This window comes from Python bivittatus, unplaced genomic scaffold, assembly GCF_059951505.1.
Source record: "Python bivittatus isolate LINGU-HERP-01145 unplaced genomic scaffold, Pbiv_v1 ctg000020_np1212, whole genome shotgun sequence".
Lineage (NCBI taxonomy): Eukaryota > Metazoa > Chordata > Lepidosauria > Squamata > Pythonidae > Python > Python bivittatus.
In genome coordinates this window covers 66693828-66719395 of record NW_028277030.1, presented here as the reverse complement: position 1 = coordinate 66719395, position 25568 = coordinate 66693828, and the positions used below count along the sequence as shown (strand labels likewise).

Here is a 25568-nt window from a genome sequence, read left to right as displayed (position 1 = left end):
CAATGTGGTGAATTATGAAGAGGAGGTGTGAGAGAGAAAGGAGGATTCTAGAATGGACAATACCAATAATTTAAGTGATGATAATGATAGTGAAGAATTTAAATCTTCTCAGGCATTTCCCTGCGCTGGTACATCAACGGACTAAAAAAAAGCCCATCTTTACAATGAAAGCTGTTTATCAATGGATTTTATATGGACTGGTGATCCACGTTGCCCTATTCCATTGTGCCTCATTTGTGGCAAATGACTTACATATGCAGCAGTGGCTCCAGCAAAATTAAAAAGACACTTAACTACAAATCACAGCCATGTGACAGGTAAAAGTTACGATTATTTTAAATGGCTATTGGAATCACAGAACAAACAGAGTAAAGCTTTTGTTAATAAAATGACAGTAAAAAAGCCCAAGAAGCAAGTTATTTAGTGACAGAACTTATTACACAGCAAAGGAAAAGTCACACTTTGGGTGAGAAAGTAATCATGCCAGCATGTAAAATAATAGTGGGAAAAATGCTAGGACCAGATGCATACAAGAAATTGAAAAGGTTCCACTGTCAAATAGTACAATAAGTCGGCATATTGATGACATGTCATATGATGCTGAAGAAGTTTTATGTGATAAACTGAAGAACAGCAGCTTTTCTATCAAATCTGATGAGTCAACAGATTTCACCAATAAATGCCATGTTACGGCATTTGTAAGATTTGTAAATTATGGTGAAATTCAAGAAAACTTTTTCTGCTGCAAAGAACTACATGAAACATGCAAAGACCAAGAAGTATTTAATGTTTTGTCTTTATATCTAGAAACAAAAAGTCTGTCTTGGAGGAGCTGTGTTGGCATCTGTACTGATGGTGTTCCATCAATGGTTGGCTCTATGAGAGATTTCGTTTCTCTTGTAAGAAAAGAAAATCCTGATGTTGTCACAACACTGCTTTTTTCACAGAAAGATGTGGTGTCAAAAACTCCTGGAGATGAAATGAAAAAAGTTCTGGATGATTCTACAAAATGGTTAACTTTATTAAGCAAAGACTAGTTCACTCAATAATGTTTTAAAAACTGTGTGAAAACCTGGACAAAGAGCGTTTAAGCCTCCTGTACACACAGAAATACAGTGGCTCAGCAAAGGAAGAGTTCTCAGCAGGGTGTTTGAGCTGAAGGCAAAATTACAAGAGTATCTTCGAGAAAATGGTATTTCACATTTTGCTGAATGCTTTGAAGATGGAGAATGGTTGCAGAAACTAGCATACTCTGTGGACATCTTTCATCATGTGAACCAGCTGAACAAGTCTTTGCAAGGCACTGGAGAAAATGTTTTGACTTCAAGTGACAAGATTCTTGGACTTAAAAGAAAACTGAATGTTTGGAAAAATCATGTTTCAAAAGGAAATATTGAAATGTTTCCACTTCTGCTTAGGCTTGAGAGTAAGGAAGGATACCAAAAAGTCTCAAATCTAATTTGAAAACCACCTGGAAGTACTACAGAACAAAATTGATCAGCACTTTCCCTCCCTTTCAACACAAATGTATGACTGGGTGAGGGATCTTTTCTTTGCATCTTCTGCTCAGCCTGAGAACTTCACTTTGAAGGAAGAGGAAGAACTTTGTGAGCTGCAGTCTGATCATATACTCAAGATGAGATCCATTGATGGACAAGTTCTGGATTTCTGTGAAAGAAGAGTATCCTGCCATTCATAGGAAGGCATTGAACATTTTGCTGCAGTTTTCAACTTCTTACATGTGTGAGCAAGCTTTTTCTTATTTAACAAGCATCAAAAGCAAAGACAGAAATCGTCTTATTTCAGTTGAAGATGAAATCCGTGTGTGCTTGTCTCAAGTTTGGCCCAGAATTGAGTATTTGTGCAGCAAAAAACAAGCACAGGTTCCACATTAAAGAGGTAACTTCCATTCTTTATTTTTAGTTTAAGAATGCTGTTAATGCACATACATAGGCCTACACATGAAATTAATATAATACATTTGTAACTTCTGGCCTATATCTGAGCCTGAATGTGCAGGGATTCCCCAAGGCCTGAAAAATACTTCAAGGGTTCCTCCAGGGTAAAAAGGTTAAGAAAGGCTGACGTAGACTCTACAAAAAAACAAAGACAATTTTAGATGTAACCCATAGAGGCATTTGTGGGCTGGGACCCACCTGGCCTTGCAGATCACATGGCACTTCTGTGTTTTTTGTTTTAGTCTGAATACAGATAAGGTATCTAGACTTTCTGTCTAAATGTGATTTCCTGATAAAGATGTCCTAATAAAGAAATCCTGTGATGAATTGCTCTGTTATTTTTATTTCTCTCTAAACCCATATTCTGGTCCATAAAGCTATTCCCACAAACACTACAAAAGCAGTATTCTGCCTATGGAGGGGATGGCTTCTTACCATTTGAAATCCAGGAAACTTGCCCTCTTTTCAGTTCTTCAGGAGTGGTTAGATTGCACCAGCCATTGGCCAGCTCAAGGAAATAAGGGCATGGGGCACTGGCTGGGCTGCCATTTTTTTCCATTCCCCCATAGGCCAGTCAAATGGCCTCCCCCCTTTCCCTTCCTCATCTTCAGGAACCCCAGGTTGCAATAGAAGGTAAGTAGAGTGAGGCTAGTGTTTGCATGAAAATTTCTTCCAACATTTTCCACTATCCACATTCTCTCTTCTTGTTCTAACTCTCTCTTTCGTCCCCTGTCCTTTCTTCTCCATTCATATGGTCTTCCCTCCCTGTCAGTGGCTTGCACTGACCTAAGAATGTAGGATTTCCTAGTGACACATAACAGTGCCATTAATTAATCTGATTGTTATCCTGCATTCTGTTCTGGCAAGTATTCAGGGTAGCTAACCAATTTTATAATAAAACTACAAAAAAATACAGATTAAATTAACAGATAAATACTAAGATTGTCTAACAATTAATAGCCTGGAAAAAAATGATGCATCTTTACAGATTTCCTAAATAAAGATAGAGGAACATCTTGAATTTTCTAGGTTACATTCTCTGTTTTTTAGAAGTGGTGGGGCTGGAGACTTCCACTTTCAAAAGTAGCAGACTTAAAAAAAAAAACCCAATGCTAGACTGAAATGTGATCTTAATGAGTGAATGGAAAAAGGAGAAATCAATACCTTATATAGCAAGAAAGAATTCCAAGAGAACAGGAGCAAAAGGTGGATGGCAAGTACACTTTCTAATAGAAGTCAACTAAAGGCTTCAACTAATTTATATAATTACTCACTCCAAATAAACTAAGTTCCTACTATTGAACTGAGGATTCTGGCAGGGATGTCTGCAGTGATAGTCCCTGGCTTCAAAATGTGTGCAATGCATGTTAAAAATGGGTAGAGCTTTGATTGTCCAGTTGTGCCTGTTTGAAGCTCATATCTATAGTTATGAACACCCCTAGACTCTGGCTATTTTATAAAGAACTGGTAGATGATGTTTAACTTCAGATCATAAATAGCTTCTCGTGCCAGTCTGAAATTACATGCACAAGCCAGGATTTTGATTTACTTTGTGCCTGTCTGACTTCCCGGCCTTCTCTTTCATATAAGATATCAGTAAGTGTGGAACAGCAAGGGGCCTATAAACATATGATCTATTCAAGAAGGCCTACAGTGTGGCCAGTGCTGGGTCTGATCCAAGTTGGTGAAAATAGTTGCTTTCTTGGTTTGTCTACAAACACTCTTTGTGAGAATGAGGCCTATCTGACCTGCAAAGGAGAAGTCACTGATTCATTCTCATCTCCTCTAGGATTAAATGATTTTATGACCTTTCTGAGATAACTTGTGGGGGGAAAAAGGACAATGAACAATTGTTTCTGGCTCCCAGTTCTTTAACAATAGTCAAGATTAATAGATTTTAAAACTATTTTTCAACTAGAGAAATAAATCTTTGGAGAAAAGCAGAAGTATATTTATATGTGAAAGTTCCACTCCTAATATTTAAAAAGAGTCTCAGGCCATAAATTCTTAGGGCCATTTTTTTTCTTTAATTCAAAATGTATGCCCCTCCTCTGGGCCTCCATTTCAGGATTCTAGTTTAAAAAAATGTAGTAATACCCTGTAGGTTTGATGTCTGTCTGCCTTTGCTCTAAATCATCATAGAAAGTATTTTTTACCACTTTTTTGCAGCCATGCTCATTTAAAGAAGTCAAACTAGCTGAAGCTACAGGGTTATAGAAGGCACTTAAAGCCAATTCCAGACATGGCAGTGTCCTGGGATTTTTCCCTTTTCCCTTTTGCAAATAATTTCTGGCATAATCTGTTTCCAAATGCAGTTTAGATACATAAGGCAAGGCAGTAAAAGGCTTTACAGCCCATGTAAATCTGGTGATCTTGCAGGGATATAAAGATACAAGTAATGAAAATCTTATTACTCCATTATGAGAGCATACGTGTGCACATGTGCGCATGTGCCCGTAACAATGGCTGACAGATATTTTAGTCAGCTCCTAAAAAAATCCAAGAATAGAGAGTTTACAGCCTGATTTTCCTCTAGCAGAAAGACTTTTCTGTTCTTGGGCTTCAATTCTGCAAATCTACTGAATACCCTTACTGGCTCATATATGCACCTTGAATTACACTAAATGGAGAAAATGCATTTATCTTCTTTTCAACTAAATAAATGACAAAAATCAGAACATTATTTAAAAATTTGATCCAGATCCTCTATTTGAGTTTTTGCAGAATTTGGGACTCTGATGGTCAAAGGAGAATACTAAGGGGAGGTTATCTCCAAGAGACTTAGGTTGCCAGTTACATGGAAAACCTCATGTTGGACTGCTGACACAGCAAATGTCTAATTCTACTTCTTGATCTACAGAAGTAGAAATTATGGTACGCTGATATCTGCAGTAGAATAAGAGAAGAGACACTGATAGTATAACTGGTTGCGTGATTTCAGCGATGCCTTTCTCACAGGGAGGGAGGTCCTGTCTGAAATAACAAGGCAGCCAAACCAAGTAAACACAGAGGAAAATTTGGCCATATGGATTCAAAGTCAAGAGAAAAGATCATGCAGGAGTGAATCACAAGAACAGGCAGCATGGCAGGCAAAACTGGGGTGGGAGAAAAGTTAAAATTAAGTATTAAAGATGAAGTACGCAATCTCCTTCATGGATTGGATTCAGGAGCAGTTTAAAACAATAGTCAAGGAACATAAAGAAGAAAGTAATTTGGGGCATTCTAGGTTTGGTTGTTTTAAAAAAGATGCCATTCCTGGACTAAATAGACATATTCTTGAGACTTCTGCTTGTCTGACTGAATTTGGAGCTGGTTACATTTTACAGAGGGCAGGTTTAGTAGAGGCAGTGAAGTAGGCCATAGGGGAGAAAAGAAACTATGAGGATACACTGGTAGAGATTTATCTAATGTTTACCAACCATTGCTAGTGATCTTTCTGAACAGAAGAACATTTTGGAATTCTTAGCAAAAAGTTAGATTGCCAATCCAAGTTATCATGGATTTGCTATGGTAGTGAAGAAATTAAAGAAATCTATGTACATATATACAGAGTTTGCATTCTCATTTTTTAAGTCAATTACAGAGAAGTATATGTAAACAATGCCCTTCAAATGCCTAGGTTACCATTCAGAAGGCATTTTCTCCTGCTTCTTGTTCCAACAGACTTGCAGAACAGTACAGATTAGAGGTATATGACCTCAAAATAGAAGCAGCATATGGTTATTGAAAACCTTGGCAGTTGCTGTCAAGACCCCTCCCAAAGTTGCAGCCAAATGATGCATTGTAATGTAATAAGATATTACATTGTATGGATTCATGATAACTGTAATTTAATTAAATTGTAAAAAAAAAGAAAAAAGCCTCCATATTTTTTGTCCTGGCCTAACTATTTTTGTGGCACGACTTGCCAGTCAGAGATCAGGTTGAATGTGTCTGGCACAGAGGCTTTAAGTGAGGTGTTAGGTAGGGTGATGCTCATAGACTGATATGTAAACATCAGCACCACTGGCATTCTCAGTAGCAACCACTTGGTGAATTTCTTAAACTCACTAGACAATCATTTAAAGGAAAGGAAGGAATCCTTGGCACATTCTTGAGAAAGAAGTTTTGACCCGTTTTACATTTCTAGAGTACATGCTCTAAAAGCCATTTCACTGGAAGTCCCGAGGGAAATGCAAACAGGTGCAGCACATAATGGAAGCCGTCTATGCCACCTCCAACACTCCATTAATATTATATTTTTTCATTCTACTATGTATGCTAAAAAAGTTCAATCTATGTTGACCTTCAGTAGAAAACAAATAACTGTTAATGGCAGATGTAAAATACATGTTGACAATAAAAGAAAAGAAAGCAAAGCAGAAGCTAGAATATTGATGCTTTCTAAAGCAACGTTTGCATGTTAGATTCTTGGAAAACCCCACATCTTTTAGAAGTCTTAAAAGCCAGCTGACCAGACCCAATCCGCATTACAGATAACTCACTTGCATAATTCTCAGGGACCTCCAATTATCTTTGAGAGATTTGCAAGTCACCACGTCCAAAGGAGCTTCCACGTGGGCAGGCTTTTGAGAAGCAGATTACTTTGTACACTGTAAATCTTTCCCACATGTACACCTGAAGAGTATCACAAGTGACAGCTGTTTAAATTTCTGAGGGAATTATTGATGCCCAAAGAGGCAAGGTTTAAGAGGATGGGAAAGCAGAGCGATACCGATAGCATGCCGCCACTAAGGGCAAATTGTTTATAAAAGCTTGTAGATGCTGCATTCTATGTGGGTTCATCTTGAAGAATTTTATGATCAGCCCTGCTATCATTTTGGTCCTTCAATGACCCTTGAAATAATGAAGCCCATCAGCTGTTCTGATTCCTAAAGTATCTCACTAATTAAGTACCTAAGGTGTTTAGGTCACTGATGGTTTGGAGCTCTCAGAGTTGTGATCGGTTTGCTCTTGTTCAGGTCCTGGTTTCATTTATGCTATGTGTAAAGTTTTAAATATTTTAAGCCTTGTTAGTACTTCTATTGAAACCTTAGTTGGGGATGGAAGGGATATTTCGAAGTTTTCCTGGGAAGAGAGTGGGAGAGAAGGGAGAATGGTAATCAAGAACAGATTTATCATGCAACCCTTCTCTAATAGACTGTAAATGGCAAAAAAAAAAAAAGCATGCGCCCCACCCCCTTTTCCTTTTATTGAATGGCTAGACTTTTACAATGGGACAAATAAACTTGGTGTCAGCTACACAAGCGTTCCTCATTCCCCATGAACCACTAGGCAGGAAATGTCCTCATTTCCAAAAGAATTTTTTCAAAGTCTGGTTCTATTTCAAAGACGGTACTGTGAAAAAAATTCCTTCTGCCTGGTAAATATGAAGTGGTGAAATCACAAAGCCAGACCATGGGTAAGGGAATTATAGATCATTATAGCTAGCTATTCTGCTGAAGGCATCTTCATTGTCTTCATTAATCCTAGAGAATAAGGTTTTGAATCTGGAGCATCAATCTTGTTTGAAATATTATATACCAAAGACTGGATCGAAACAGCGTGAAAGGAACAAGTTTCTTTCTCAAAGCTCTTCCATAGAACTGTTGTGAAAGGGTTAGCTAATGGGGTGATTTATGCAAGAATCTATCACCAAAGTTCAAAACATGATGCATGATCCAAACTTCACACTGTATGTTAGTACTTTTCAACATGTGGCATATTGCAGAGAGTTTCTTTGCAAAACTATTGGACCATATGTAGCCTACAGGCTTTGCAGTGGAAAATTGTGTCTAGAAACTAGAAAGTTTTTCTAAGCTAGGAAAAGTTCAAGGTAACAAGAGAAAGCTAACAAATATTCTCATGCAATGCAAAAACAACACTTTGAGATATGTTGCTAGTCCCAAATCAATGTATTGTTTTATGTAATTACTACTACTAAATTGATAAACTGAGAAGCCTGGACAAATAAAATATTAAGAAACCTCCCTATCCCATCGGCTTAGGACAAATTACAGCCATTTTCCCCAATGCATATATTTCCAGTCTTTGAGAGTTTCATAATCTAATAGTTAACTAGCTTGGCACCTTTAAAAAGGCCTGGAAAATGAAATGTTTATATTTTAGAGCAGGTTTCTCAACCTCAGCAACATTAAGATATGTAGACTTCAACTCCCAGAATTCCCCAGCCAGCATGGAGTAACAAAGTTTACAAGCAGGTTAATATCAGGTATGGAGTTGGCTAGCCCCCTAGAGGCCTGGTGTTGCTTCCTCTTCCTTTCATTTTGTTTTCCTCTTCCTTTCATTTTGTGTAAATGTGTTTTTTTATAAATTTTAACTATATATTTATTTATTGTTTTTATCTGTGGTAAGCCGTCCAGAGTCCCCCATTGGGGGGAGATGGGTGGGGATAAGTTTGATAAATAAATAAATAAATAAATAAATAAATAAATAAATAAATAATTATGGTCAGTGGGCAATTTTGCCAAGTAATCCCTGTACTAATATTTCCTTGTCCATCTCCTATATATTCATTTCAAATATTACATGTGCTAGATAACTTTGAGGCTCACGAACTTCAGAGAGATGGGGCAGCCTTTCCTATCCTGGAATTCTCATACTACGCTTGGACAACAACTCTCAGAATTCCCAGTCAGCTGGATTGGCTGATTCTAACAACTTCAAGACAGGATCCGCGATGACTTATAAATTGGAAATGTTTTCTTCCAATAGTTCATTTTGGTTCTATGGATGCTTACAGTCATTAATCACTGTAGCGTAAGTTATGCAGACCACCTACACTTGGTTATTTAAAACTGAAAACTATTTTGGGCTTTTCTTCCTGGTCCATCCATATTTTTGTAATGGAACTGTCAGAGCTTAGACAAATGTATCAGCATTACTTTTGTTTGTTTGTTTTCAGTGGATGCTAAGAATGAATAAATGTCTAGTCTTGTGACTATTTGCAATAGCAGATATGTCACAACATAACTTATCTATGAATTATACATACCATGCACTCAGTTTCTGTTTTAGGGTGTTTTTAATGTTAGTCATTTTTGTCTGTTGAAAGTCTCTTAGATAAATATTCTTCCAGAGAGAACAAGCTAATATACAAGGAAATGAAGTCTATTTATCCATCATTTGTTGTTCCCTCCTATTCATTCAACCTCAGCTGTAATTCATCTAACCTGCTTGCTCTACAGACAAAATACAGAGAGCCAGTTTGGTCTAGTGGATAAGGCTCCAGGCTAGAATCCAGAAGACTGGGGGTTCTAGTCCCACCTTAGGCATGAAAGCCAGCTGGGTGACTTTGGGCCAGTCATGCTCTCTCAGCCCAACTCACCTCACAGGGTTGTCGTTGTGGGGAAAATAGGAGGAGGAAGGAGGATTCGGTATGTCTGCCGCCTTGAGTTATTTATAAAAAATAAGAAAGGCAGGATTAAAAAAAAATTGAAGAAGGGTTCATGTAGAGCAAGGATAGTATTATTCAGTTTCTATGAAAACTGTGATTGCAGTGAACCTAACCTGATTTATTAACAAATTCAGAACAATCCTTAACATTTAGATGAAAGACTACATTTCTGTTCATTAATAAAACTTGCTAGAGCATAGAAATTTTAAAAAATGGTAATATCTGTTTCAGGACCAAATACTTGTGTGTACAGGCTTTGGTGTTCTCCACAATTCATTATTAGACAATCACTGATGCAATGACAGCATATATGGAGATGTTTATCTGTGTTTCTTAGTATCTTAGATTTTGGCAGAAGGTTCTTATTTCTGAGATTTGAGATTCAATAAACTATTTTATAATTTCTATTAAAAATCCATATTGGCAGATACATTTGCACAGATCAGAGATCAATCCCTTATGATATCAATGAATATCAACAATGCAGTGCCTCATACCTTTAAAAAAAATCAGCATTTGTTAATTCTTTGTCCCGTGATGTCTTAGTGAAATGCATGAATTTCCAGTAGGCACTATTTTCTTTATTTATTGTGCATTTTTTTTTCTTGAAATAACTTATTAAGGCAAAAATATACTGTTGATTTGGGCTTCCACCTGAAGTCTGTTTTTTGGTTCTTTGGTTGGTTAAAAATACCTTATTCTCTTCCCTTCTTTCAATTCTCTGTGATCTCTTTCTAGAAACGGCTATGGTGATTTAGGCAATACATTACTAAGTGCTGATCTTATTTTTGTCTAACAGCAAAAAGTAAAAATTCCATTATCAATAGCACATTCTGGATGACACAGTTCCCATAGTTTGGTAATGAAAAGATCTGGGCTACCTGGAAACATTCAAGCCATATTAAGAGTGCATTTTTCCTTGTTTTATGAAGGATTCAAAACAATTTACATAAAGCTAATAGAATTTAAAATATGAGTAATAAAAATAGTAATAGTGGATAAATAATACAAGCAGCAGTTTCTGGAGACACTGAATACATAACCCCTTTAAATTAAAATAAAAACTCCTTTGTCATCATCCTAAGAGTTCAAAAACATAGGACCCCGTAAGCTTCTTAATAACTACTCATGTACCTATTCTGATAACTATTCTCGTTCATCAGGAAGAAAAAAAGAAATTAATCAAGATAACATTAATTAATAGAAAATTAATAGAAATTAATTAATAGAAAACATTAATAGAAAAAAAGAAATCCCAAACATAAATTTCCCCTGGAACTTACATTGCTAAGATGTTTTTCCATATATTTCCTCATGAGCATTTGTCCACAGAAGAAAAGTAAGAGTGGAATTCATTCCAGAACAGTATTTGGCAACATTACCTTGGCAACTTGGACTTCATGGTTAAATAAAATTATGGCTTAGTGTGATGTGTGAACAGAGCTTATATTAATTATTTCCCCCATATTTAAATACAAAATATTTTTCTTGTTCTTTTATAGCTTTGAAATAAATGATTCTTCTGTTTTTTATCTAAAGCTGTTGTAGCTGATTTCCTCCAAATACTTATTTAGTTTGGCTAGTCCAAAGCTAAATTTCCAGGAATATAGTGAAGTTTTGCTCAATAAAAATTGCTATTAGAAGGCTCTGGGTTTCATTCTTATGCTGGTTAGGGGTGTTGGACACATACATGCATACAGATATACATACATGCACTATGCCTTTGAGAGAGAGACACACACACACACACACAAACATACCTACACACACACACCCCTTGAGAAATGCTTACCTAGCTTACAACTACAAACATATATACAGTATACTGTAGAGGTTTATCAAAGCCCAAATGTGAGGCATTTAGCCTGCTGGATCGTATTTTGTAAAGGGATGAGTTCTAACAAAAAATCAAATGATTATGTGACTTCCTCCTGCTTTTTTCTGCCTCTCCATGTTGTGCCATAATGTTTCTGCTTTGACTTCAACAGGAGTCTGAGATCCTGTAACTCTATTCCTTACCCCATCAGATTTCATGCTGAAAAGCTAGAGACAAGGGACTGAAGGGCATGGACTGTGAAGCAAAGGTTAGGACACCAAGTACAAGTTAAATCTAAAATTTCCAGCTAGGTCCTTCCTTCTTTATTAAATTGCCTCAAAGGCAGCTTTTATTCTCCACATCAAACTGACTGATAATGAACTTTATAAATACTGAAAGAAAGAAAAAAGATTGTCACCTGATGAAGACAGAAAATCTATTTACTTTGAGAGGCTCTTTTATTAAAGAAGGACACACCATTGTTCTCCTCCCCACCTCTCTCCCTGTCATTTCTCCATGTCAGTTACAGCCTGTGACCTTGAAAGAGCTGAAGGGTATCGCTAGAGCTCATGGATTGCCCATGGGCTAGCTCTAGGAGAGCCAAGGAGGAAAACAGACCCGATCTGAAAACAGGAAGGTAGACATGTTGAAAGCCGTCTCTCCTTCAAGCTATGTCCCCAGTGATGGATTCAGTTTGAACTCCTGCCACATCCAGAAGTATGAGTGGAAGGTATTAAAAACATCCCTCGTGGAGCATAAAGAAGCCCTTAGAGGAGGAAAGGTGGCATCAAATGTTGCCCAGGGAGGCTGACAGGAATCATCTGCATAACAGATTTGCTGCTGCTACTTTAAAAAAAAAAACATTCTAGTAAGCCTCAGTCATAAAAATAATATCACTTTTGTATTTCATCCTTGCTCACAGTGGTACTATACAATTGGAACTCCAGGTCCTACCATTTTCATGACACATACTTCTGATCTCTTCTCCTCCTCCTCCCTTCTTTCTTCTTCTTTTTTTGAAAAAAATTAACACCAGAAGTCCTGTTCTGAATATCAACACCTGGTCTCCCCGAGAGACTCTCTGAAAGGACAAAGGGCCTACAGCACACCCAGACCCTTGTATAAATCAAAAGCAAGAGAGAAAGAAGTGAAATCAGTGGTCTGTCTAGCATTGGGGGTGGGGAGCAGGCATAAGAGAGAAAGTATCAAGAGGAGGGAATTGGGAAAATATAGGAAGATCACAGAAGGAATTTTACCCAGCACTTCTCTAAACCAGGCAGCATCTCTATTTACTCAGAAGAGTATATATAGTAGAAAAACATTGTTTTAGTCCTGTTTAGCCCCAAAAACATGCTTAATAGATTATCGAATGATTTTCATGGAGAATCATGGTCAGGGAAATGCAGTTGTCTTACTGCTTGAATAGACTTTAGTTAAGGGCAATGCTCTGACTTTTCAGCCCAAACGCTGGTATTATTCCTGTCCCCATCGAGCTCAACACTGTCAACATGAACTGGCTCTGGCTTTTAACGATTTCAAGCAAAGAGCCTTTCTCAGCCATGCAGAAAAATTATCCTAAATTTTGATAGGAGTTCTCATTCAAGTTAATGAAAGAGAAATTGATATAGAAATTATTTCAAAAGAGAAGGGAATTTCAGTGAAATTCTTTTGGGTGGTAATACTCTGGTATTCTTGCATTGTTACAAGGTAGCCAAGGAGTGCGTATTTTATTTTTATTTTTTTTATTTTTTTTAAACAAATGCAAACAGTTGCCATTTACCATAGGAATTCTGGGTGGCAAACAAAGATAAAAACAAAATCCAATTTAGAAAACTAGATACAGCCCCCATATAAAGTCTCCATGCTAATATATCCAATTCCAAGGACCCCACCCCCACACCAGAATGCCATCAACATCCTGGACCCAGTACCTGGGAAAAGCCAGGCCTTCGTGGTCTTCCAGAAGGCCAGCAAAATCAAGGCTGTCCATATCTCAGAGAGGAGATTGTTCCACAAGATAGGCACCAGGAGGGAGAAGGCACACTTCCTAGGACCTACCAAGTGACATTGTTCACTAATGGGACCTGAAGCATGCCCAATATAGTGGAACAGGCAGTACCATTGGGGATATTACAGTTTTATTTTATGCAATAGCATAAGTAAGTCTTCCTTGGCTCTGGGGAAAACTTTAGATAGGGTCCCCAGTAAACAGATAATTGAGATGCAACGACTGAGGGAGGAGCGGAGGTCATGCTATTGCCCCTGCAAGGGTCTCCCATACCATACTCCTCAGTCACCATGGAGTGTCCCTTCCTCAACTAGAGAGAAGAGGAAGAGAAGGCTGGCAGTAGCAACAGCTGAATTGGGAGTGAAGAAGGAGGAGGTTAGTAGCAGGGGCTCGTCCCTCATCTTCTTCTTTTCATCTTGCTTCTCCTCTAATGCTCTGTTCAAGGCCCCATGTGACCACATTGGTTGGTGTGTAAAGACAGAAAGAGTGGAATGAAGGATGGGACAAGAGGAACCCGGGGCTCAACATGTCCGTGTCCCCTGCCTTTACTGTTTGCACATCTCTGATTGCACAGGCATTTCTTCAATAGGAAGCCTTTTGGGGGGGGGGGGCTTCCTGTTAAATTATAGCTCCAATTAAATCTCAAGACAATGTGATGGAAATTCTCCCATTGGGTGATAATTCTCAGTTGAGTGAGATAGTAAGCTAAAAATCACTGCCAAAAGAAAGACAAAGAAATTCTCAAGCAGGACAAAAATAAGGTAGAAAAATCAGCTTTTAAGAACCTGCAGGGCTGCTTTCTCATTTATGATAAGTTGCTATTTTTTAATACTGCTAGTACTGAGATATCTAGATGACCTAGTGAAATAATAAATAAGATCTGAAAAACAATAGTTTGATCCTCAGTTCTCATGAGCGGTACTCCATGGAGATCCCTTTAATAGGTGAGCCATGTAACATCAATTTCTCCTTCCTTGTCTGGCTCTCTGAACCAACCAAGATTTTGCTCTGGAAGCTGCAGAAGGAACAGGTGAAAATTGTTCATCACTTTCTGCCAGTGACAGCCTTGAAGGACTAAAGTTCCATCACGAAAAGGACATTCTTCAGGTCAGGACCCAACCCAATGCAGAAATACAGGAAGCAACCTATACCAAACTCTTATGATCAGCCTACTCAATGTAAAACTCTCCCCTTTAAATAGCAACAATTTTCTGGGATTTCAGACTACTGTCGTTTTCTTGTGACCTACTGAAAGTGGAATTTGGAATCTTGTGCTCCCAGTCCATGTGTTCTTTTGCTGGGCTACAATCCTTTCCCAAGAATAGGACCCCCCACACATAGGCACACCAACTTCACAAAAAGGTGTTTTGAAAAGTTCCCAAGCTTAAGTAAAATGCCTAATTTCACTTAATTGGCTGGGCCAGAGGTCATCGCAGGCAAAAGACGCTGCTGTCCCATGGAATGTATTTGTGCCTATCAAGCCTTCCAGTGCGGTTCTAATGCTGAGAGAGAAGGAGCAGGATCCAGGACAAGTTCAGAATCCGTTTTGGTGGGAAGTTGAAGATGAGTTTCGCTGTCTCCCAGTGAAATGAATGGGGCTTCAAAGTACTTAACTTTGATCCAAGTAAACAGTTACTCACACTTTTTGTGGGGGTGGAAGGCAGTTGCCTCCTAGCTGTTGATATTGTCTGCCTTTGCGCAAGGAACAAGTGTGTGGCATTGTCAAGTCATCGATGCTGAATCACGAAAAAGCCCTTTGGCTCAGCAGCTGCCTGTTTACAGGAGAAAAGTTTACTTTCAGCACTTTCAGCTTGGAGTGCTATTTGGAAACATTTAGCTCATAAAAAGGCTTACAGTTCATGTGGTGACCCTGTCGTGACCTGAACATTTTGTTAACAAAGTACTCTGCTAATGTTTTGACCAAAAAATGAATGTGCTTCAGATTGGTTGCTTTGCCAAAGTGGTGCTTGCTCCTAAAAAGGGAAAGTTTTTAACTCCATTTTCAGAAAGAGAGTTTCACTCTTAACTATATAAGGAAATGTCACCCATCAGTCCTGAAAAAATGAGTGTGTATGTGCAAATGGAAGTGGCACTGGAAGAGCAAGGAGTTTTGTTCTCTGTAAAACAAATCTTACCAAAGAATAGGACGCAGCGGAAATCTTTGTCTACATCTAAATTTCTCACCATCCATCCTGGGTAGATAGGCATATGACTTGACATTTATTACTGGCAGTGTAAGATCCTTTTCAATGTAAGCGTATATAGCGCCATGACTTCCAGATGTGAAAAAAAGAAAGAAAGAAAGAATGGAAAATACATTTTTATGTACCTACCCAAAACTTACATTGCTATCTAAAAATGAGTTTAAATTGTAACATACTTTAGAAGCCATAAAAATAAAAGAACAAAAAAAGTAACCCACTATATATACATACATACATACATACATACATACATACATACATACATACATACTTACATATATAGGAACTGCTTGCCATTCTGTTTTGTTTAAGTTTGTTTAGGGGGAAGGAAGCGGAAAAATAATGTAATATGTGTTGATGAAAAGCGACTTACTGTAATATTTTAAAATAGGGTGAGAATGTTTTCTTGTCAAAAGCTGCAGTTGGCTTTGGATATTTTACCAAGGGCTACTTTTCAAAAAGTCTACATGACCAGGACAATGAATGAAGTAGACATGGATGAAAATGAAATTTGACTTATTTGGAGTTTACGAATTAAAGTAATTTGTAAATGTTAATATGATTTCACCTCGTATTTTTTCTAATTGCATTGCTGTTGCATTAAAATTATGATGGGTGGAAGTTTTCATAGAGGCCTTGGGGACACACACAAGTGGTTTTTTTGGGGGGGGGGTCATATCCTGCCTTGGAACTGCAAATTGTGCATCCCTCTTTTAAAGGGTCTTACGTACAAGTTGCAAGTAAAAACTTAACTACCCATGGCACAAATGCCACTCTCAGACCTAGGACATTAGAATGAAAATGTGACGGTACTGGTGTTTCTACTAGTTTATCAAAATAAATTAGTTTATCTGAATGCCCTGATTTATTATGTGCAGGAAAGTTTACAGAGACATATTCAATCCTGAGCCAAATCTGATTAATTCGCTGGCAAAATAAGGTGAGGTGGGACCCAAGCAAGTGACCAGAATCAAACTGGAAGTACCAGGATGTCAGCTTCACCAGGTAGACCAGACAGACCAAGAATCAACTCCACAGGAAAGCTAAGACTACTTTTATTGAGGGTGACCATAATAACAGAATCTTTCAAGTCTGATTCTGCTGTGCCTCCTCCCCTTCTTATACCCATGTGAATTAGGGAGGTGTCTGAACCGCTTCCACATACTTTAGCTTGTTTTGGACTTAAGCCATGTTTTTCTCCTAATTGCTTTGGTAACGGATCTGGCCTAGCTCTGTCAAGGTCATCTTCCTTACTTTCTACACAGGAAGACAAAACAGAAGTTAATATGTTTGTGAAGAGAAAGAGAAACTTTTATTCAAACAGAGGGCCAGCGTTAGGCTAAGGCAGAGTAGACACTGGCCTAGAATGCCAAAGTTTAGGGGGCACCAATGATTTCTTTTCCTTCCAAATCATTCTAAAAAGGCAAATTTTCACATTAGCAGGAGGTGGCACCATCAGTCAATGTGGCCAAGGGCAGCCAGACTCCCTTGAGCCAGTACTGCTGTATGGATCTCTCAGGTCAAAGAAGGATTTCTTTAGTATAGTTCTTATAACCACACAAGCTCTCACTGCTGCCCTATCGATTTCACCACACTAATAAATCAAGAGGCTTATATGGTTATGTGAGAGAAGAAGGCTAAGAGTATCAACTGCCCAGCTACTCTCCATATTCCACAAGTAACCAGGGACTTTATTGTATTACTGACAGTAAAGGGGGAAATCCCCAAGCACATTAAGGGATGATTTGTCTCAATCAGGAACCTTGGTTGGATCTTTTTAACTGGTCCTCCACACCCAGAGCCACCTGTGTCAGTTTCAAGTAAGCTGTCCATGAGAACAGTCCCATGGTATTCCTCCACCTTCAGTTCTTCAGCTCTACCTCCAACAAAAGCCCTATTGCATATGTGAAGCCAGGTACAACTCCCTTGTCAACCTAGGGGAGTTGGGACAGTCCCTTGTAAACCTAGAAGACAGTATTCTATTAAAGCTTTTTTGTTGGTCTGTTGTCTTTATGAATAATCTCTCAAATTTAGTTTTAGAATGATTAACAATGTCTGTTAAATGACAAGTTAAATATGATGGATTCTCAATGTTCATATATTTTATCTCATTAATTGTGCTAGATCGGAGTACTTGAAGGTTCTGAACCTTAGCTCCTTATGGAATCAGAGGATTTCCCCCCCTCCCTCAATCCTACTACTGGAATGTTCCATTTGAGAGCTTGATGGCAACAGGAATATCATCAGTTGTAGATGGATGCCTGTAGGCTTTCTGTGGTCTTTGCTGGCAAATCTGTCTCTATCTCATCCTAATCCTCAACAATTACACCTGTGGATTAGGATAGATATGTTAATTCTTACCTGATCCATAATAAATAATTATATTGGAGGAGATAGATAGATAGATAGATAGATAGATAGATAGATAGATAGATAGATAGATAGATATCCTATGATTTTAAAAATAGCATATATAAAGGGTCATAATCACTTGGAAAGACTCTAGTCTGGTATAGAACCTCTACTGGCAGAATAAAGGATGCAACATTTACATATTTCCCTTTCCTTTTCTCCTTTCCTCTGTTCTCATCACCAATCTTCTAGGAAATTTAGGTACTCTATGGGACAATTGCAAATATCGTAGTGGAGACAAGAGACAACAGTATATCACTAAAAGTAAACTTTGTAACAGTGGGAGCATTCTAAGCAAAACATTGGTTAGAGATAGCTCCCTTTGTGGAACAGAGACCCAAGTCCAACTGTTCCATCATTTCAGCTTTTTAAATTTTCCAAACAAGAAAAGACCTTAACAAATGGTTATCTTAAATACAAAAGCAGTAGTAAAAAAAGTCATTTTAGTACCTTTAATCTTAAAGCACAATATATGAGAAAAGAAAAGCAAACAGTGGATCCTTTTTGGGTAAGTGATGCAGTTTTAATTTTTCCCAGTCCAAATGAAGTCAATTACAGATTTATTCTTGGTTTATTTTATTTTATTATTTTTTAATTTCTGAGGAAATGATTTTTATGGGAATGTTCTTCAATATAAATATCTTAGGAGAATAGTTCATGTTAATGCAAAGCCTATCCAACCAATAAAATTTCAGATTAGATTATGTATTTATGTCTTCTCTAACTGGAGACACCAAAGAAATGTAATTATTTTAAAATAAATAATTTAAATGTAATGGAAGGAAATATATAAAGTTTAACTGTCCAAAAAATGACAAAAGTCTATTCAGCATATCAAATAGTTGATATTAACTTTTATTGGCCATTTTTAACCCTACTAATTTATTCACCAAGGTAAAATGTACATGGATCAGTATGATGAAATACATTAAATGCAGGTTGTTTTGATTTGCCATGATAATGGCATATCCTCTACATAAAGTTTTTTTTAGTAATTTCATTTAAAATATAATTACAACAATACAAAGTAATACAAACAAAAAGAATAAAAGAATAAAAAGAAAAAGAGGTGCAGAAAAGGAAAAAATAGAAAAGAAAGAAAAAACAAGAATATAGTAAAGAAAAAGAAAAGAAATACATAAAGAAATAACTTTCCCCTTCATCTCAACAAGTATAAACAATTTTAGTAGCTTATCACCTTCTCTTAACATACAACAAATGATCTCTTCTTCCCATATACCATATCTATAAACAAATCCTTAAAGCCTCGTCATTTCAGTCCTGATGTCAGCAAAAATCCATTAGGGGTTACCAGAGATAACAACATATCTGTTTTAACCTTGATCAAATAAAACAACTTTATATTCCTTCCTTTTATTTCTAACAATTGTGATTATTAGTCACTTCAAATATTGTCCTAGAACTTGATTTCTTTTCATTTTTTTCTTTGTCACTTCTCACAAAATTCTTCAAAGCTTTAACAAGCCTCTTTTATAAATATAATATAGGAAAATTATCCAGGTCACTCTGTTGGTTTGTTATTTGTATATCCCTTTTAATTATTAAGACATCAGCCAGTTTTTTTGTATGTCCAGTGTAACATCTTTTTCCATGTCTTTCTTGTAGCCTGTCATTTTTAAATCCACTTTCAAATCAGTCTCAATCTTGTCAGGTAAAACTTGTTCTTCTCCCATAACATTTTTTAAATATAGTCTATCTTTAGAGGCAGACACTCTTAAAATTAACTTCTGGGTCCATTGCTCAAAAATATCCTTCAATATGTCCAATGTTAAAATATTTTTCTTCATTCTGTATTTGTAAGTTGAGTTTGAATATTCTTCTCCTTTAATTGTAATCCTTAGTTCCTTCTAGTTCCCTCTAGTGTCCAATTTTTAAAGTCTTATTATGGTTTTTTTTTTAAGAATTCGAAATAAAAGCATTTTCCCATGGGAAGGATTCTTATAATTAATTCCAAAATCTTATTTCAAATTTATTTGGGTTCTTAGTCCACTTGTAATTTTCTAAAATCAAAGTTTTAATCACCCTTTTGCTGTTTTTTCAAAAAAAATTAAGTCCTTAAACTTGTATTTAAAACTTCTTTCTCTAAGTATTGAAGGAAACTCACCCAGTGTGGTAAAACTTGTTAATCCAAAGGTTCCTTATAGCTGAAGAGCAGTTAGCAAGCAATTTCCAAAAGTGATTAGAAAAGGAAGTATGCAAATCCAGTGTCCTTTTTGAAGGTGCCAAACACAGTTTGAGCAAGATGGCTATTCCATGGTCTCCCAGAGCTCTAAGACTGCCAGAGACTGCTATCTTGTGAGGAGTCACTCTCTGGAACACTTGTAGATGATCTCAAGGCCTCTCCTTGTCCAAAGAAGAATTATAGAAGAGCTGGTCTACTCACTGGCTCTTCATTCTGCCACGGTCATTAGCTCCACTTTTCATGGAGCCATCTTCCATCCCCCATTTCTTCCCCAGAAAAAGATTTTTAAATGTATATTAACTCATTGTGTGTGTTTTAGTCTTGGCTGCAAAGTTGGAGGAGGAAGATGAAAATGGACAAAACTGAAGAAGTGATTCCTGACACTGGAATCAACCTGTTATGTAAAATTACATGTTGTAATTATAATAAGAGGACATAATGTATACAAGTTTAATACCTTTTAAGCAATTCCATTGTATGAAAGATTGGCATTCAACTGTGTCAAAAGCTTTCTACAGATTGTAGGAAAATGTTTTTGTTCTAATTAAAATTTACAATCCTACGTATAATTAAGTGAGAATGACTATTCATAAGCTCAGTGCATTTTACATTTGAGTAAAAAAGTTGTTGCACTGATAATGGCAAAAGCATTTTCCAGATTGGTCAGATTAATTGTAATATAATTATTAATCATATGCATTAAGTGCAATCAAAATACTTTTGTCAGAGTATATGCCATTAAATCAGTGGGGATAGTTTCTTACAAGATATGCATAAGTTTACTGTATGTTCTTCATCTCCCAGTAGTATGAAAATATTTTATAATTCTAATTTTATAACAGAAACAGACTGGCTCCAGGTTGGCAAAGGAGTGTGACAAGACTATACGTTCTCCACTTATTTATTTAACATATATACAGAGTATAAATTCAGGGAAGCTGGATTGGAAGAAGATGAGTATGGTTTTAAAACTGGAGGAAGAAACATCAATAACTTGCGCTATGCTGATAACACTACCCTGAGAGCTGAAAATGCAAAGGAACTGCAAGCTCTAGTACTAGACGTCAAGAGCACAGTGAAAAAATGGGACTAAAATTAAATATAAAGAAGACCAAACCAATGACAACAGGTAGAACCAGTCTTAAAACTGACAATAAAGTGGTGGATAGCTTCTGCTATGGTATTCCCTGTGACACTCTATGGAAGTAAAAGTTGGACTTTAAAGAAGCAGGATAGAAAGAGTATTGACACCTTTGAACTTTGGTATTTGAGAAGACTCCTGAGAATACATGGACAGCCAAGAAAACAAACCAATGGATCATTGAACAAATCATCCCAGAGTTCTCACTCGAGGCACAAATGACCAGGCTCAAATTATCCTACTTTGGACACATTATGCAAACACCTAAATTTCTGGAGAAGGTTCTAATGCTGGGAAAGGTGGAAGGAAAGAGAAGAAGACGACCAACAGCAGGTGGATGGATTCAGTTACAGTGGTGATGAGTGCACTATTGGGAGACTTGAAAGAACAGGTTAGAGATAGATCGTCATGGAGAAAATCTATCTGTATGGTCACTAGGAGTCACTAGGAGTCGAAAATGACTTGATGGAACTTAATCGATTAAAAAATATTCTATAGCTTTTGTGTATTTATATTAGGAAATTAAGGTTCTTCTTGCATTTATTGAACTTGTATTCATTGTAGCATCCCCAATAGGATCAAAATGAGCAAGAGGGCAGGTGGACCATTGTGATGCAAGCCACTCTCTTTTTGTACATGCATCAACATTACACAGAAATTCAAACAATGCCAGGGCTTGCATCACAATACTTCATCCACCACCTTGTCATTCTGATCAGTCCCCCATGGACACCACTGGTTGGAGAATTGAATTCAGCAGGAGTCCTTGTTTAAAAATATGCTCCTGGGCATAAGCAACAGGCTAAAAGAATACTAATTAAGTAGCAGAGTGTCTCATTGAAAAAGAAAGTAAATACACATAATATAGTTGTCTTGAATGCAGAGTATGGGCTTAAGAGATTCGGGGGGAGGGGGGGGGTTATGTATCGTTTGTGATTTGTTGTGAGCTATCCAGATATATGTATTTAAGATGGGCAGCCATATAAATTGTCTAGATAAATGCATAACCCAACAATTGGTGAATGCTAATAATAATTATTATCTTTGCTATTCACCATGCAGGAAAAGTCTATAACACTTGATGGCTTGATAGATTCCATATGCTGGGGATATAGCCAACAGCATATGGATTCTTGACATGCAATAAACAGTCTAAAACAGCCATGGTAAGTCATATGGATTCCAATGTAACATATGGTAGTAACATGACAATTGAACATCTTCCAATTCTGAATAGTTTCTCCCTCTCTCTCTACAACAGCAAGGTATTTTCAACTAACTTTGTTAACTGATATCTATGCTGGTTTAATTTATGTTTTTGCTTTTTGTATCTCACCTTCTACTTACTGCTTGAATACTCAAGCTGAGGGGAACAGTGTTATAATAAATTTAGAATATGTATAACTAATAACTTTGGAGTTGTAATTCTCTGGAAAAAAAGTTTGCTACATTAGTGAGGATGCTGGATGGTATCCAATTAATTACTATGCCTGCCAACAAAGCAGCTTCTATCCACAGAACACTTGGTCAGAGCAAAAGGCCAAACCAAATGTGCAACCAGCAAAATGTGTTGTACTGGATAGATCACAGTTGATTTAACCACTGTGAATTCCTGAGCCACACCTGATGGGCTGTATCTACTTCCAAAGTAGATGCTGAAGCCATTCAGCATCAAAACCCTGGGTATATTCAGTATCAGCTTGTTAGTTGGGGACTTTTAGGCCATCACAATACCCAATCTGTCACTGAAGATGCAATTGACATAAACCATTTTTCTCAAATGGATCTGAGTAAGAGAGGCATTATTCCTATGATTTACAGCCCCACTTATCCTTCCATTCTCCACAACAAAGTATCCCCAGAAGCTGGACCCAACTATCAGATTATGGATGACTACAGCTTTACTTTGTGCTGACCTGGCATTACAAAGAAGTACAGATGGATCCCATGTGTAGTTGCAACAAGAATCTGAAAGCTGTCCAGGCACTCAGAAAGAGAACCACTGTCAGTTCTGATTTCCCTTAGCAGGAGCAGTCTGTTGAATTGCCTCCACTAGATATTCTATTCCCAATTATCAGAGCTACTTTGGGTTTAGTGAATGTATGCTAGCATTCCCCCCCCCATTTAGAGAGGAACCTAAAAACTTATTCACATCAGAGGAAACATAATAATGATAGGTTACATCTTTTTAAATAATACACAGGATGAAGGAAAAATGAGAGGTTTCAAAATCTTCAAAAGGTCTGAGGTGAGAAGAATGATAAGGTTGATTTCTACCTTGCATCTTCTAGCTGGCTTAGAAATAGCAAAATGTTCAGGGTTCTAGAGCTTCTAAATAGAAGACTCTTAATAGCACTGATCAAGGAGCACTATGCAACTGTTAATTTTTTTCTCTCAAAGGATATTTTATGAGAAGGAAAAAAATAGGGTGATTACTGCAAGTTTTGTAATAATTATCTCATCTGAAAGCAACTTAAATCAACCATAATTCAGCAAAGCAGCTGTTTTAGTTCATTAGACCAGTCTAGCTGTTCCAGACCTTAGGAAAAGAAACCACATCAATTATTGAATAATTTAATTGTCTTGCTGGAGTTTTATGTTATCTCTGTACATTGTGCAAATCTGATATAAGTGTACTAAGTTAAAAACTCCTCTATGATAAATCAGTTGGATTTTGTGACCTGATAAATGTACTATTTCTGGACTGTTTATGTAAACCATTTCAGTTTCAATGTTTTTATCTTCTGCAAGATCTATAATCTCCTTTAAAAAAAACTATAAAATACGCCAAAAGCTTAATTTGGATATACACATTTATTAGTAGAGTTTTCCTAAGTATTAAATTTTTAAATATGTTTCATGTTTAAAATGCTCAATCAAAATCCATTCTCTCTTTTAGCAACTTGAATCTAGATGCTTAACTTACTCAGATAAAGCTGGAAGTATAGGTAAAATACATTCCAGTGAATTGCTTACCATTCTGATTAAAGAAAGCATTGCTTGTTAAAATGCATTTCTTGGGGGGAAATCACATCATTCTTTTGTTTCCCAGAACTCAGCATGTGCATACGAATTGATAACTGCTAGAAGAGCACTGCACTAAAAGACAAATCGTCTGTGCATCTATGCTTTGGAAGGAAAGAGAAGAAGGGGATGATCAGCAGCAAGGTGAATTACCACAACAATGGGGGCACCATTGGAAGACCTCAGGGACAGATCATCCTGGAGAAAATCTATCTATGTGGTTGCTAAGAGTCAATGCGAACTTGATGGCACATAATCAGTTTGTGCATACTATCAGTGTTATTCAGTACATACAGTAGCTACCGAACCAGAAGCACTTATGAGGATATGTTCTTACATGAATAGAGAAACCAAATAAATACACAGCCTTGTTTCTTAATTTCTATAATAGAAATTGACATAAAAAGAGGGGGGAGGATATGACTACCACGAATCTTGGAGTACTATTATCCACAGCAAACTTACATTCTTATTTTTCATCTAGAAAAGGAACACTTGGTACAAATAGCATATATGATCTAGACAAAACACACTATCTCCCTCAAGTGGTCAATAATGTTAGTTTTCTATTCCTATATTGCACTGCTATTATTAGTATCAGGGTAATGTTGCATGTAATAAATCTTTTTTTTAAAGTTTGTATTTCATTTGCAGTTTGCTTCTTTATAAAAGGAATATGCTTTCTAGTATTTCTATTTAATTAGCCACCACAAATATACAGTTTAAGTGACTAACTGCATCCTTATGGGATGCAGAACAAACTTGTCTGAAATATGTGTATGTCTGCATCCATTCAGACATATACATACAATTTTTAAAACATAAAGTAGCATTTCCTTCTGGATCAGGAAAGAATGTAGTAAATAATTTAAAGCACATAGCTGTTAAAAGGGTTTTTAAAATGCTACAATTTTAAAGCAAAATGTTTCAGATCTGGCCTTTTTCCATACCAGATCCAAAGTCAAATCCCAAAGGTTTTCTTTGAAAATTTAAATGTGTATTATTTTTGTTTCGGATACAAAACCTTCTCAAGGATGACACAACAAAGATTGAACTGATACAAGCCCGTGTTAATAATAAAACATTCCCCCAAAGTAGAAAGTCTGGAAACCATAAAGAAGACTGAAGAGAAAGCCATGGGAAAAAACCCCGAATCTTGAGAACTTTCCTGAAGTCTTGAAGTTCAGTGCCTTCTCCCTAGTAATGGTGAATCTCTCTGTTCTTAGAGGCAGGTGAAGGGAGGGGCAGCTCTTATGTCTTGCCAGCCACAAGAACAGTCAGAATTCAATAGTTTCATAGAGTTGACATGCCATCATTGCACTGCCATATCTAGGAGAAGAGCACTCCCTGTGTTAATAGAGATAATGACAATGGCAGAGGGGGTCCTTGCTGAAAGAAATATGAGA

The 25568-nt window shown here is 37.0% G+C and overlaps 1 protein-coding gene across 1 annotated transcript in view; it reads left to right on the top strand.

Annotated features, from left to right (window-relative positions):
- The window catches only part of LOC112541063 (uncharacterized), a 381739-nt gene extending 356986 nt beyond the window's left edge, over positions 1-24753 (top strand). Inside the window, exon 5 of the mRNA XM_088140587.1 lies at positions 20840-24753. The gene's annotated coding sequence lies outside the window, so the exon portion shown is untranslated. The remainder of the gene's footprint in view (positions 1-20839) is intronic.
- The last annotated feature ends 815 nt before the right edge of the window (positions 24754-25568 follow it).